Consider the following 15,706-nt stretch of genomic DNA (forward strand, 5'->3'; position numbering starts at 1 on the left):
ATATCCAAACAATATTTTGAAGAAAAGCTTACTAGTGTGTTCGATATAAATAACATGTATTCACCGGACATAAATCCTGTAAGCTATGATGGTTCACGTATTGACATGATGGGTTATTTTAAAACATCTTTGTGTTTCAAAAACAGACGGGCCGATATACACCTATATATTGCTGTCAAAGGTATAAATATACTAGGTTGGAGGGATCAATGGAAGCTTGGAGTAATGTTGAATCTGAGACTTAAAGAACCTGTTGTATTGGATGAATCTGTTAATAATAATTACATCTCAGTTACAGGGTGTGACGACATGGAAAGATTCATAAAAGACTCCTACAAAGAAGTTTTTACTGACTCTTTGGGGAAACTTAAAGAATATTCTCATCAGATAAAACTCAAAAGTAATGCTACACCGGTTAGACAAAGAATTAGACCTGTACCAATAAATGTAAGAGATGAGTTAAAAGAGATGTTAACAGAACTTGTCTCAGAAGGCATCATTGAACCAATTAACTCATCTGAGTGGGTTTCACCCATTGATTTGGTCCGCAAACCAGATTAAAAATTGAGGTTGTGTGGTCTTAAGAGCATTGAATTCGGAAATTATTGAGGATTATCACCCATTACCAAATATAAACGAAGTGGTGTCATTGTTAGAGGGTGCAAAAGTATTTTATACTTTCGACTTGAGGTCAGTGTACCATCAAGTTCCTCTTACAGAGGATTCAAAAATGTAAACAGCATTTATAACTACACAAGGTTTATATCAATCCAACAGAATGCCCTTTGGTTTGGCCTCTGCGGCATCGGTATTTCAAAGAATCATGTTTAACATCTTCAAGGACATTGATGATTTCGTAAAATGCTTTCAAGACGATGTTTTAATTTTTTCTGCCAGTGATGAAGAGCATCTAAAACATCTGTCTGAAGTGTGTGATAGATTGAAAAAAAATTATTTGACACTTAAAGCTCACAAATGTAAAATGTTTAAAAAGAGTCATACTCTTTAGAATATTTAGGTCATACTCTTACTGGGGATGGGGTAATACCTAAAAAATCTAATGTTGACGGAATTCTAAATGCTCCCTCTCCCAAGAACAAGGAACAATTACTATCTTTCGCAGGAATGTGCGAGTATTATGCTAAACTTGTATCAAATTTTGCTACTAAAATGGAGCCTTTGAGGAAGTTGTTGCGACAAAAAGCAATTTTTTAATGATCAGAAGAGCAACAACATGCCATCAATGTTATTAAGCAGGATATTATAAATGTTCCTATTTTAAGACCATTTTGCATGAAAAAACATTATGTTTATACTGTTGATGCTAGTTTATATGGAATTGGGGGTGTCCTATCGCAAAAATGTGGAAATGAAGAATGGAATGTATGCTTTGCATCTAGAACCCTAAATGAAACTGAATGGCATTATGCTGTTATAGGAAAAGAGTTACTGGCATGTGTCTGGGCAATTGAGCATTATAGGAACTACATTTGGGGCGGGAAGTTTACTTTGAGGACAGATCACAAACCTTTGGTTAATATACTTTCACCAGGTGGAGGGTGGAATTCCACTGCTAGGATTGCAAGGGTAATTTCTAGATTGCAAGAATATTGTTTCAAGACGGAATTTGTCCCAAGAAAAAAAAGATGTTATGGCTGAATTTATGTCACGTCATCCCTGTGACTCATAGCCTGAAAGAAAAGATGATGAATTAGATATTGTTACCACTATTCAGGATGTTGTAGTAGGCGCATTTTCAGATATCTCAGAGGAGTCATGGAAATCAAGTGAGGAAAATGATTCTCTATGGCAAGTAGTGAAGAAATATATTGTGGAAGGCTGGCCTAAGAGAAAGGACATTAGTGAAGAACTCATGCCCATGTTTAATGTAGCAGATAATTTAGAATTAGAAGAGGATTTTGTTTACAAAAATGGATAATGTGTTCCACCCTTTGGCGTGCGAGAGGTAATCCTTAAGTTATCTCATAAATCACATCCAGGAATGTCTGCTATGAAAGGCTTAATTAGATCGTATTTTTGGTGGCCAGGAATGGATCGCATGGCAGATCGTGTAGTTAGAGAATGTGATGTTTGCATTTCAAATGAGAAAATGCTTAAAATCAATGTCCCTTCTCTTAAAAATACAGACTGGCCAGAGGAACCCTGGAAGAAACTGGCGTTTGATATTTCTGGTCCATTCTTAAATCTTCCATTGGATGCACGTTATGCTTTGGTATTAGTAGATTACCACTCAAAATGGCCAGAGGTCAAGTTCGTCCCAATGGCTACTACTATTAGAGTGTTAGATTTCTTTAAGGAGATTTTTGCAAGAGAAGGATGTCCATCAATCATTGTGACTGATAATGGTGTTCAATTGATTTCAAGAGATATGGAGGAATATCTTAAATGTCACAATATTATACATGTCACCACATCTTTGTATGCACCTCATGAAAATGGTCAGGTTGAACGCTTCAATCGTGTATTAAAGGGTTATATTTCTGATGTTGTTAAACAGACACAGGATTGGAAAAATGCATTAAGGGAAAGATTATGGATGTATAGGATTACTCCAAATTCTGTTACTGAGGTCAGCCCATTTCACCTTTTGAAGGGCAGAGATCCAGCTTCTTATATTTGTCCATGGTGGCTTAAAGAGAAATGTAAAAATAACATAAAGAGTGTTTATAATATAATGGATACTAGCATTAAGGTTAAGGAAAAACAAAAAAAGTACAAAGAATGGTATGACAAGAAATGGAATACCAAGGAACACAATTTTAAGGTAGGGGAATGGGTGAGAATTAAAAAACCTGGTTTTCTAGGGAAATGTACGAGTAAGTTCTCTAAACCCTTTAAGATCACTAAAGTCTTCAAGAATTCCCTTATAACTCAGGATGGTAAGATGTGGAATGTCAGACGTGTTTCTAAGTGTCCTGAAAAGTTTAGGACCATGCCTAAATCTATTTATGTCAGTGATCATCCCTTGCATCCAAATTTACCTATTCCCACTAGGTCTCAGGAGGTACCTCCCTGTGGTCTTGATACCACATTTTTACACAATGATTCTGTTGCTCATAGAGTTAAGGGCTCCGCTCGCTCAAGATTTTTACCTATGAAGTTATTAGACTTTGTTAGATAGTTTCACATTCTCCCTCTTTAGCTTATTTCCTTCCTTTTCTTATTTTCTCTATATAAGGGAGGTTTGTTACATTCTCACATTTACATTTTGCCATACTTGTTACCTTTTGTTGTACATTCTAGTTACATTTGGAACCAACCTTTAGAACTTCAGCTTAGACTGAACCAGTTGCACTGGGTCTGCCTGAGCATCTGTATGTTCCTGTTGCTGTGCTGCATTTATTTAAAATAAATCATTATAATCACAATTGGATGGTTTACCTCTTTCAATGGCGCTCAGCGTTGTCTCTTTGGTACCTATTGAATGGGTCTCCTGAGTAGTTTACTTGCCTGTGCCCAAAGCACCTTTATTACCTTTGTATGGAGACGTCTTTGGTGATAATGGTTTTTGCCTTCCTTCAGTTTAATATGAAGCACCTATTTATGTCTGTAGGTCAAGCTCCATTGTTTCCAAAAGATTGGTCCCCTATAGTATTTATAAACCTTTTAAATTCCATTCATTAAATATGGCGCAACCACTAATTATTACTCTTAATTGCATACAAGAAGTACCTGCACTCTTAATCACACATGGTTCCCAATACTGGAAGAGAAGTTACCTTTATGGCTGAAACATGTGGTTGAAGAACACAAAGCATGCAGATTTGAGCTTTTTATTCCTGGGTTGATTTTTCTGCAGTCGATCCCAATGCACAAACATTTCACTCATACAATGAAGTTGCTGCTCTACCTGTATATAGACCCAAAGAATATTTAGAAATCCCTTTAACATTCCAGGAACATCATAATTGGTTCCAAGGTGCCCTCCCACACACTGTATACAATGCCAGACTGCGTCCTCTCAAGAACGATGGGGCGACCTGGCCAGCCTTAGCAGGCTATACACCTTATCCTAATGCACAACAATTGCAAATGCATGAAATGCTTGCTCTTTTTAACCATTTATTAAAGCCTATATACAATGCAATGCATTTGTAAAGTGCATAACTACTTCTTAGAAGGTGTACCGCAGCTAGCGGAAGATCAACCAAAGGAAGCCTAACAGCAATGATGCTAAATTACATTTATGCAGGAGTCAAAAGTACGTTTTTAAGCTCTTTCTAAATACAGCTTCAGACGGACTGCTTCTCCAGTCAAGCGGAAGCGCATTCCACAGTTTAACTGCCAGGAAACTGAATGATCTACCGCCTCTTCTGGTATTGTGAATGCGGGGGAGTTGAAGCAGTTTAATTTTGTAGGACCTAACAGATCACTCCTGAATGTAAGGCTTGAAGTAGAGAGGGCCCCTGTTATTGTACGCTCTGAAATCAAGAATGAGAGCCTTGAATTGAAAGCCAGTGAAGATGACATATGTATCCTGACATTGCTTCCTGGTGGGGAATATTGGGAATTAGCCAGGCAGCAACGCTAGAAATGAATTCGAGATGCTGAATCTTAAAGGTCGGGAGTCCCAGATACAAGCTGTTGGAGTAATCGAACCTGGCAGTGATCATGGCTTGGACAATTGTCTTGCGAAACTCAACAGGGAAAAGGTGTAGCATTCTTCCCAGGGATCTATGGGTAAGGAAGCAGGTAGTAGACAAGGGTTTGAAATTAAGTCCAGAGTCAAATTTCACCCAAGGTTTCTTGCCATAGGTGACGGACGGGGGAAAACCAAAGAATCTTAGACTTATCTGCATTGAGCATTAAACAGCGTGCATTCATCTAGACCACCACAGATTTAAGGCAGAGTTTCAAGGAGCTCAGAGTCGACGACTGTTGCAACGATGCCTGCGGACACCGTGCTTTTGGGGCTCAACGAGAGGTCGCCAACGAACCTGCATTTCTAAAGGTACTGTTTTGCGGGTCTTCCCGACACTGTAGCTGGCCCGCGACGCCGTAGTCAGTCACAACTGTTTGGATTTGTTGTTCACAACGCCGTGATAGCCCCAGACGTAGCTATCGACTTCAAGGAACTTTATTTCAAGTATATTTTGATTAGTGGAGATTTCTAAGTACTGTATTGTGGATGTTTATCGTCTTGTCTTAAGACTGCTCGTGCCAAGCTACCAAGGGGGTGAGCAGGGGTTATTTTAGAAGTGCTACTTCTATTTGTGCTGTGTTAATAATAAATCATTTTAATCACAATTGGATGATTTACCTCTTTCAATGGCGCTCGGCGTTGTCTGTTTGGTACCTATTGAATGGGTCTCCTGAGTAGTTTACTTGCCTGTGCCTAAAGCACCTTTATTACCTTTGTATGGAGACGTCTTTGGTGATAATGGTTTTTGCCATCCTTCAGTTTAATATGAAGCACCTATTTATGTCTGTAGGTCAAGCTCCATTGTTTCAAAAAGATTGGTCCCCTATAGTATTTATAAACCTTTTAAATTCCATTCATTAAATATGGCGCAACCACTAATTATTACTCTTAATTGCATACAAGAAGTACCTCCACTCTTAATCACGCATGGTTCCCAATACTGGAAGAGAAGTTACCTTTATGGTTGAAGCATGTGGTTGAAGAACACAAAGCATGCAGATTTGAGCTTTTTATTCCTGGGTTGATTTTTCTGCAGTCGATCCCAATGCACAAACATTTCACTCATACAATGAAGTTGCTGCTCCACCTGTATATAGACCCTATGAATATTTAGAAATTCCTTTAACATTCCAGGAACATCATAATTGGTTCCAAGGTGCCCTCCCACACACTGTATACAATGCCAGACTACGTCCTCTCAAGAACGATCGGGCGACCTAGCCAGCCTTAGCAGGCCATACAACTTATCCTTATGCACAACAATTGCAAATGCATGAAACGCTTGCTCTTTTGAACCATTTAGTAAGCCTATATACAATGCAATGCATTTGTAAAGTGCATAACTACTTCTTAGAAGGTGTACCACCGCTAGCAGAAGATCAACCAAAGGAAGCCTAACAGCAATGATGCTAAATGACATTTATGCAGGAGTCAAAAGTACGTTTTTAAACTCTTTCTAAATACAGCTTCAGACGGACTGCTTCTCCAGTCAAGCGGAAGCGCATTCCACAGTTTAACTGCCAGGAAACGGAATGATCTACCTCCTCTTCTGGTATTGTGGATGCGGGGGAGTTGAAGCAGTTTAATTTTGTAGCACCTAACAGATCACTCCTGAATGTAAGGCTTGAAGTAGAGAGGGCCCCTGTGAATGTACGCTCTGAAATCAAGAATGAGAGCCTTGAATTGAAAGCCAGTGAAGATGACATATGTATCCTGACATTGCTTCCTGGTGGGGAATATTGGGAATTAGCCAGGCAGCAACGCTAGAAATGAATTCGAGATGCTGAATCTTAAAGGTCGGGAGTCCCAGATACAAGCTGTTGGAGTATTCGAACCTGGCAGTGATCATGGCTTGGACAATTGTCTTGCGAAACTCTACAGGGATAAGGTGTAGCATCCTTCCCAGGGATCTATGGGTAAGGAAGCAGGTAGTAGACAAGGGTTTGAAATTAAGTCCAGAGTCAAATTTCACCCAAGGTTTCTTGCCATAGGTGACGGACGGGGGAGAACCAAAGAATCTTAGACTTATCTGCATTGAGCATTAAACAGCGTGCATTCATCTAGACCACCACAGATTTAAGGCAGAGTTTCAAGGAGCTCAGAGTCGGCAACTGCTGCAACGACGCCTGCGGACACCGTGCTTTCGGGGCTCAATGAGAGTCCCCAACGAGCCTGCATTTCTAAAAGTACTGTTTTGCGGGTCTTCCCGACACTGTAGCTGGCCCGCGACGCCGTGGTCAGTCACAACTGTTTGGATTTGTTGTTCACAACGCCGTGATAGCCCCAGACGTAGCTATCGACTTCAAGGAACTTTATTTCAAGTATATTTTGATTATTGGCGATTTCTAAGTACTGTATTGTGGATGTTTATCGTCTTGTCTTAAGACTGCTCGTGCCAAGCTACCAAGGGGGTGAGCAGGGGTTATTTTAGAAGTGCTACTTCTATTTGTGCTGCATTAAGCAGTACACATAGAAATTACAAAACAGCATTTAAAGATTGTTTATGTGGAGGAAACAATCTTCCCCTCAACACTAGCACTTTTGTACTCTGGTGCAAGAGTGCCTGTGTTGGCACTAGGCCGCTTAAATTAGCGCCAGCGCAGGGGGAAACGCAGGGCTGCACCATATCCTACTAAATATGATGCAGCCCTGCGTTTATAAAAGTGACAAAGCATTTTGTTAGCTTTTTTGGCTTAAAGGCACACTTGGCGACTTTTTTGTAAATATGCCCCAATGATTCTTCTGTACTAGTTTCACCCCTACATTTGGTATAATTGCTCCGAAGAGATCACCCACAAACTCTCCAGCACTAGCTCCACGTTTCACCTTAGATTTCTTTTCCCTAACAGGATGATCGAAATTCTCTACCTGATAAACCTTCGGAAAACACCGTTCCTAAATGACATGTACTATACCTTTTATTCGGCAAATTAAAGTAAGCATTCTTTCCAAAGACAAAATAAACTTCAGGAATCACTGTATCAGTTCCTTCCAAGTTCCTCTACTTCTAAAGTATGATCACACTCACTTTGTCCCACAAATATAGTATCGTACTCATTCTTGTCATTGTGTATACACAATTGTCCTTGGTGTAGTCAATCTAATATCAATGCCCCCATGTTTCCTGCTGTCTGGTGTTCTACTCCTTCTGGTGACTAACTGATAAACTTAACTCCTTCAGCTGCTTTTGCCTTCACTACTCTATATCTATCCTCTACCTGCTGTAAGAATGTTGTTAGATGTTAATGAGAACACATGTTAAATTATTTCTATGTTCATAAGCTGTATCCAACATGTTAACTGGTGTAAGATATCCATTTACAATTTCCACAGTATGGTCACACAAATGCCCATTCAAATGCCTGAATGGCGGAACTACTGAAAAGACTAAAGCATAATTGGAATAATAATACTGAAAGTGACCTTGTATTTGTTGAGATAACAAATAAGGTTTTTCCCCTTTTTATTGTATGGATGGGTGATTTTAATTGCTTATTGTGCAAATTTAGTGGTACTAAAGTTTGTGGCTTGGTGGATAGTAATGACCAGCCCATGGCCCACTTTACCCATTCAAAGCAGGGGGATGCCTTGAATAGCATTATTATTAACAATGACCTATGTATTATGGAGATGTTGAGTTTTTCTGATCAGTTGGCCATCCCTACTTTCCATGGCTCAGGGGGTCGAGTAAGTACAATAGATTTTGTTATACTATCCATGGGTTATGCCCATTTTGTAAAAGATTTTAGTATCGTTGCAAACCCTGCCAGCGACCATAATCCTTTAATTGTGAACTTTTGCTCCCCCATTCGGAAAACTCAGCCCGCAGAACATGTGGTAAAATATAATAAAAATCGGGGGGTTACGGTTAGGTGGGATAAGGTAAATGTGGGGCAATTGGAGGCAGATATTTTTAAGGAAAATAAGATAGGGATTGAAATATGTTTAACGCCCATGTCTGATCCTTTCCTCATTATTGATAATTTTAAGGCTCTTTTGGGTAACATTGCTTCTCACCTGATAAAAAAAATAGGTGGGGGCCAAAAAAGGGGCCTCAAATGGTTTGATGCAGAATGCTCTGCTGCCCAAACAAGCTTAACTAAGGCCTTACAACAAGTGCCGCTTGATAGAGACCTGGTTAGAGCGGCCAGGACGCAATATAAAGTTGCAATCAAGAAGCGGAAAAACGAATTAAAGACCAAGGCTTGGGAGGATCTTATTAGAGCTGTGGAGTTGAGGGATACTAGCCTTTTTTGGAAGGTTATAAACCGACCTTTTTTTAAATCTGATGATAAGGAGGTAATACAAGTGCAAATAACTGAAGACTCCTGGGTAGTACATTATAGCAAAATTTTTAATCCAAGGGAGGTAAAATGATCTGATATGGTGGATGTTGGTAATTTTAATAAGAAGACAGCCAAAGAGCTTACTGCCTCACTGACTCTTGATGAGGTAAGGAGTGCTCTATGCCAGGGTTCCGCTTTAAAGGCCCCAGGGCCAGATGCAGTGCCCTTGAACTTCTTTAAACACAATTTGGATGTATGGGTGCCACTCATACTAAATGTATTTAGAGCAATAGTGGTTGGATTTATTCCAGCCTCTTGGAAAGAGGCTCTAGTGGTTCCGATTTTTAAAAAGGGCAATAAATCGGACCCGTGCTGCTACAGGCCGATTTCACTATTAGATACGACCTGTAAATTAATGGGCAGGGTGATATTGGCACGTCTTGAAACCTGGGCGGATACAGCTGGTCTCATTGTAGATTCCCAATATGGGTTTAGAAGGGGCAAGGGAACCACCGAACAGTGCCTAAACTTGGCGCTAATTATGGGCAAGTACATGGGTGCCAAGCATAGTTCCATCCACTTGGCATTCATGGACTTGTCTAGCGCCTTTGACACGGTATGTAGGGCCAAGTTGTGGCAGATGATGGAGACTATGGGATTTGAAGAAGCATTGGTGTCTCTGCTCCGCAGACTACACTCTGCTACTACAGTTAGTATTCGTTATGGCCCGGGTGGGGAAAAAACGAAACCCATTCCATCGACTGAGGGTGTGCGCCAGGGATGTATCTTGGCTCCCTTTTTATTCCTGGTCTATACTAACGGGCTGGAAAGTTTTTTGCTGGACTCTGGTGCTGATTTTCCACAGGCCAATGGTAAAAGGTTACCAATGCTGTCATATGCAGATGACACGGTTTTAATGACACTGACTGCTAATGGCATGCAGCTTTGCTTGGATGCCTTTGAGAAGTTTATGGGGAGTTTAGACCTGAAAGTCAACTTTACTAAATCCTTCGCCATGACCTGCAGTTTGAAAAGCGTCAAAACACGTAGATACAGGGTGAGGGACTCTATTATATTGATGGTTGACAATTTTAATAATTTGGGCAATTTATTTAATAAGAAATTGAATTGGGATACTCTGATAATAGCTCGGGCCCAAAAACTTTCACAATCTGCTGAAGCCCTTTTTCGATTTGCCAACAAATTAGGACAAAAACCAGTACCTACCCTTATATCCTTATATAAAGCCAAGTGTGTCTCGGTTGCAACCTACGGTGCTGGAGTGTGGGGTTCTCATAATATTGGAAAGTTACAGGTTATGGAGAATACTTTTTTTAAGCGTCTCCTAGCCGTTCCATCGGGAACCTCGAATAATTTCTGTCATGGGGAGGTGGGCATTGAGTATCTCAGCGACATCATACATGTGTCGCCCCTATTGTTATGGGCTTAAAGTTTGGCAGTCTGAAGATTTAAAACTATCACAGGAAATTTTGCAGGACTGTCTTAAACTTGACCATTGTATGAAGATCCCTTGGCTCTTGTATGTTAGGGATACTTTTTATAAGATTGGGTTAAATAATTACCTACTGGCGGTCGCCAGTAGGTAGTTATAGTTAGGACCCTGTTTCCATAGGAAAACCGCAACATTCTATTTTGAATAACTTTGGCGCCGGTCGACGAATCCTCGCAAAATTTTCAAAATAGGTGGGGCGCTGCGCTCCGCTCCTACCCTGAAAGTCTCGGGGGGATTCATCCAGCGGGGGCTGAGATACAAGGGGGGTCCCAAATCGCGTTTTTCCCATGCATTTTTCCATAGGACCTTTAGACACAGCTACAGCCCGAACGGCTGAACAGAGTTCCTTGAAATTTGGCAGAGAGGTAGTCTACAGGTCAAGGAAGTGCCTTTTGTAGGTTTGGTGTAAATCTGTTCAGTAGATTCTGAGAAAATAGCCTTTAAATCAATATATATATCTGAGCCAGCTTACGGTGCGCTTACGGTGCGCTTACCGTACGCGCACGCCGCCGTGCGCGAGCGCGATTCTGATTGGCTGTTAGATCTTAGTAAACATTCGAATCGGTCGAAACCAGGAAGCGGTGGCCGCCATTTTCTCTCTCGCACTCTGAGTGGGGATTAAAGAACAAAGGACCAAAACATGTAAAGGGGCTGTTTAGACAGCTCCTAAGCACCTAGCCATGTTGGGGGAGTCCCCAAAGATCCCCCAAGGCCAAAAACGGAATTTTAATTTTTTCGATAATTTCGCCGATTACGCTTACCGTACGCGTACGGTAAAAAAAAAATTTCAAAAAAAATTATCCATACTCTCCCCACCCCATGTGCAAATGGTGCCTGAAGGGCACCATTTGTGCATGGCATATCACAGATGTGAAAAATTAAAATATTACCTTTCACAACGAAGCGCATCATATGTCCTCCATGTGCGCATGGTGCGCGAAGCGCATCGTGCGTACATGGCCCATCTAGCGTAACGTGGGCACGCGGTGCGCGTAGCGCACCGCGTGCCCACCGTGCGTGCACGGCACTAACTGCGTAAAGTGGGCGCGCGGTGCGCAAAGCGCACCGCGTGCTCACTGTGCGCGCACGGTGCGCAAAGCGCACCGTGCGCGCACGGAACGAACTGCGTTAAGTGGGCGCGCACGCCACGAATGGGCGCGCACGCCGCGAAGCGCATCGTGCGTACATGGCCCATCTAGCGTAACGTGGGCACGCGGTGCGTGTAGCGCACCGCGTGCTCACCGTGCGTGCACGGCACTAACTGCGTAAAGTGGGCGCGCGGTGCGCGAAGCGCACCGCGTGCTCACTGTGCGCGCACGGTGCGCGAAGCGCACCGTGCGCGCACGGAACGAACTGCGTTAAGTGGGCGCGCATGCCACGAATGGCGTAAAGTAACTTAGCATTTAAAAAACCGTACAAATTCACTGAAAAAACCATAGGTTTCACACACGTTATAGTTAGGAATTAGCATTTAAAAAACCTTGCAAATTCACTGAAAAAACCATAGGTTTCACACATGTTATAGTTAGCGGAAATTTTACTGATAAAAAACCAATGAAATTCCACCGTTATAGTTAGTGCAGGCAACTATAACTCACGCGACCGCAATCTTCTGCTGATGACATATGTGTCTTTATGAAAAAAAAATATTTGTAATATATGTATAGCTAAAAATTTATGGAAGAAGACATGGGCAAATAAGTGTCTAAATACAGTATTAGCATCAGCAGAGGATTGCGGTCGCGTGAGTTATAGTTGCCTGCACTAACTATAACGGTGGAATTTCATTGGTTCTTTATCAGTAAAATTTCCGCTAACTATAACATGTGTGAAACCTATGGTTTTTTCAGTGAATATATTTGATAGCCCAGACCAGATTGGTAAGGACTTTAAGCCCCTGATAAAAAATGCCTATCGTTATAACCTTGGTACCTTACATTCTAGCAAGTATTAATTGTACCTGAGGGGTAAGCTGTCTTGCCCATTTTATTTATTTTATATTACTCAATCGCAATGGCGTTTCTATCTGACAAGGTTTCGCATTAGCACCATACATTCTTTACTTGCATTTCCAAAGCAAGGGGGGTGGTTCAAGAGTTTGCCTCTGTGTCCTTGTAATAACAGAGTTTCGCAAAGCACCACCCATTGTATTTTATTCTGTGCACTGTATAAAGCTCCAAGAAATAGATTTCTTAAACCAGTCCTGGTATCTTTTGGTTCCAGTTTTTACAGAGAGGTAATGCTGTATTGAGCTTTATTAGATCGGCCCTTGCCATTAGAAACCGTTACTGAAGTCAGCGAGTGATAATATTTTATAATGGATTTACCTGTCAAATGTTATTTTTAATGCACTGCTAAAAAATCCTTATTGTATTGTGGATGTCTCTTTTAATATGTGTGTACTGTTTTTATTATATGTGTATACTTTTATGATTCCTTTTTGGATTCAAAATAAATAAAGTTATTTGACTTGACCTTTTCTATAGAAAAGACTCAGCAGTAAGCTACATGTAATACCATATGTCAATGGTATGTGGTGATATGTAATTCCCTCAGCCACTGAAGTAGGTAGCTGCATACAAAACATAGCAATCTCTTGCTTCATTTCTATTAACATATTTATATCACAGAGCAATTCAGCATAAGCATTTAGCATGCAATCTCGCCTAGATAAATCTATTTGCAAATTCTGTCCGTCTAATGAATATAAAACTCCATAGCTTGTGTGATGATTTTTGCTTAGGTGTATGTCTCCCTTATTTAGCATTAGTTTAACCTAAATTTAACCCTATAATTAATGAATGCTATCAAACCTAACACTAAAAGTGTGACTACTGCACTTATAATGGCTTCGACTAGTGTTATTCGTCTCCATACTGGTTAGACTCTGACCAAGTGGGTGAAGAAATAGCAGCAACAGAATTTGTTTCTGTAATCTCCACCTCTGCAAACCAGCAACCAGTACCTCTCTGGTTTTTGACTTTATTTACAAAGTCTTGTGAAGCTTCCTTACAGCCGCGGTTGGTAGTAGGAGTTCCTGCAGGGCGGTGACGTGGGGAGGGGGAGGGGCAGGGTGGGGGGTAGTAAACTATGGATTACGGAGGTTTACAGGTAAGTAGACATATAAATTAATAAAACGAATTTCGTTGCGTGCACTGCATCGCATTTGGGGATGCAGTGCACGCAACGAAATTCGCTTTATTAATTTATATGTTTACTTACCTGTAAACCTCCGTAATCCATAGTTTACTACCCCCCACCCTGCCCCTCCCCCTCCCCACGTCACCGCCCTGCAGGAACTCCTACTACCGACCGCGGCTGCTTCCTTAGCCCTACTCTGTGTTCTTCTAGATGCCAACCTTAAAATTCTTCTTCTTCAAATCGGGCCTTAGAATTCTTCTCAATAAATCCAGGAAGGTTCATTCCACATCTCTAATGAGACAAGAACCAAGTTTGTCAATGAGCAATTCCAGTAACATTTCTCTCAGTTCCACAATTAGGACAGGAGAATCTTCCTAATTCATATGAGGAAATTTGATGTCAATGAATATTAAGTTTCACAAACCACTCAGTCTTGGTGGGTACAGAAGAATGTTCACATCAGTCTCTGGAAGTCTCAGTAGAATGTCTACTATTAGTCCAGAACTCCCAGAAGTTTCCCTCACTGACATTTGTAGCCAGATAAGCCCGCTCAGGAGAAGAGTACCTTTGACAAGGCGCCCTCGATCTCTTGGACCTTCTTACTTTTGCTCCTTCACTGTCATCCCCACTCAGCTCAGATTCTTCAGGCACCATAGTTATGGGTGCAAGTGTTCTATCAGAGGACGACTTCAATCTTCCTTTCGTATGCCCTCTCGGCTAGCTTTCTCTTGCTGATCATCATGATCTCACAGCACTATTTTCTTTGTCAGGGTTGGGTTCTGACTCACTCACTTTTACTGCACCAGCTTCTTCTAAATCAGCTTCAGCTTCTGATTCTAATAGACCCCCATCAGATTGCTCAAATCCTTTTCTGGGAGAGGTGCTGTCTTCAAGGGGATACAGGACTCTATGATTGTGAGATGCTTGCATCCAGTTCAAAAGACCCCCACACTTCACATCAGTCGTCCTCAACAAGATGATCCGGTACGTACCACGCCAACGAGGCTCAAGACAGTTCATCCTCACGTGCTTCTTCATACTACCCAGTCTCCGGGACTAGGGTCATTACATAGCTCCTGATGTGTCGGTGCTGTTGCCGCTTCTACCTAGTGAGACACAGGACGAACCACGTCAGCCAATCCTTTAAAGTAATCGAGCTCCAAATCGTCTGTGATGTTTACAAGCATGTTCATTGGCACAGTAGGCAGTCACATAGCTCTCCCCATGATTATCTAATGCGTGGGCAATCCTGACCTTTGATCTGGAATACTGCAGAGACTCATCAATACAAGAGGCAAATCATCAGGCTGTTTCAGAGATGTCAAGGCACACACTTAAGCCAATTTGGATTTCAACGTGCAGTTGACTTGTTCCGTAATACCTGAAGCTTCTGGGTGATAAATGCAGTGTGATTTCTTCTTCACTTGCAGTGCTGCACACAGCATTCTCAAGATCTCATTATTAAAATTAGTTACTCTGTCTGATCTAGAGAGGTTGGGAATCTGAATCTCAGAATGAGTTCCCTCAACAGCAATTTCGCTACAGTAAGGCAATCACATCTCATGTTCAGGTAGGCTTCCACCCAACATGAAAAGATGCACACTACTACTAGAATGTAACTTAATCCATTGCACACTGGCATCTCAATGAAGTACAGCTGCATCCTGATCTCCTGATATGACTCAGTGTAACAGCAGTTCTTTTTCCCGCATTCATAACACAATGCCTCAGTCATCACTCAAACTCTGGATTGGACCAAGTCTGCCTAAACAATCTTACCATTGCATTCCTTCATAAATGCATCGGACCATGGTAATACCTCACCATTTGTGGCAACAAACTATTAGGCAACACCGGTCACCCATCTCCTGAAACCAAAATGTCATCATCTTGTTTCACGCATCCTGCTTTAATCCAACCTTGCTGTTCCTCTTCAGTAACTTCCTCTTGCAACCTCTTCACTTCTTCCCATGTTTCAGCAATTGCCATCAAAAAGGTTGAAATTGGTTTCATCAGTACTTTCATTTGTATATTCACCATTAAAAGTGCCACCGTTCAGTCCACAATTGCGTGTAACTTCGTCTGCATAGCGATTTTCAATTG

Source organism: Triturus cristatus, chromosome 5_2 (genome assembly GCF_964204655.1).
Source record: "Triturus cristatus chromosome 5_2, aTriCri1.1, whole genome shotgun sequence".
Lineage (NCBI taxonomy): Eukaryota > Metazoa > Chordata > Amphibia > Caudata > Salamandridae > Triturus > Triturus cristatus.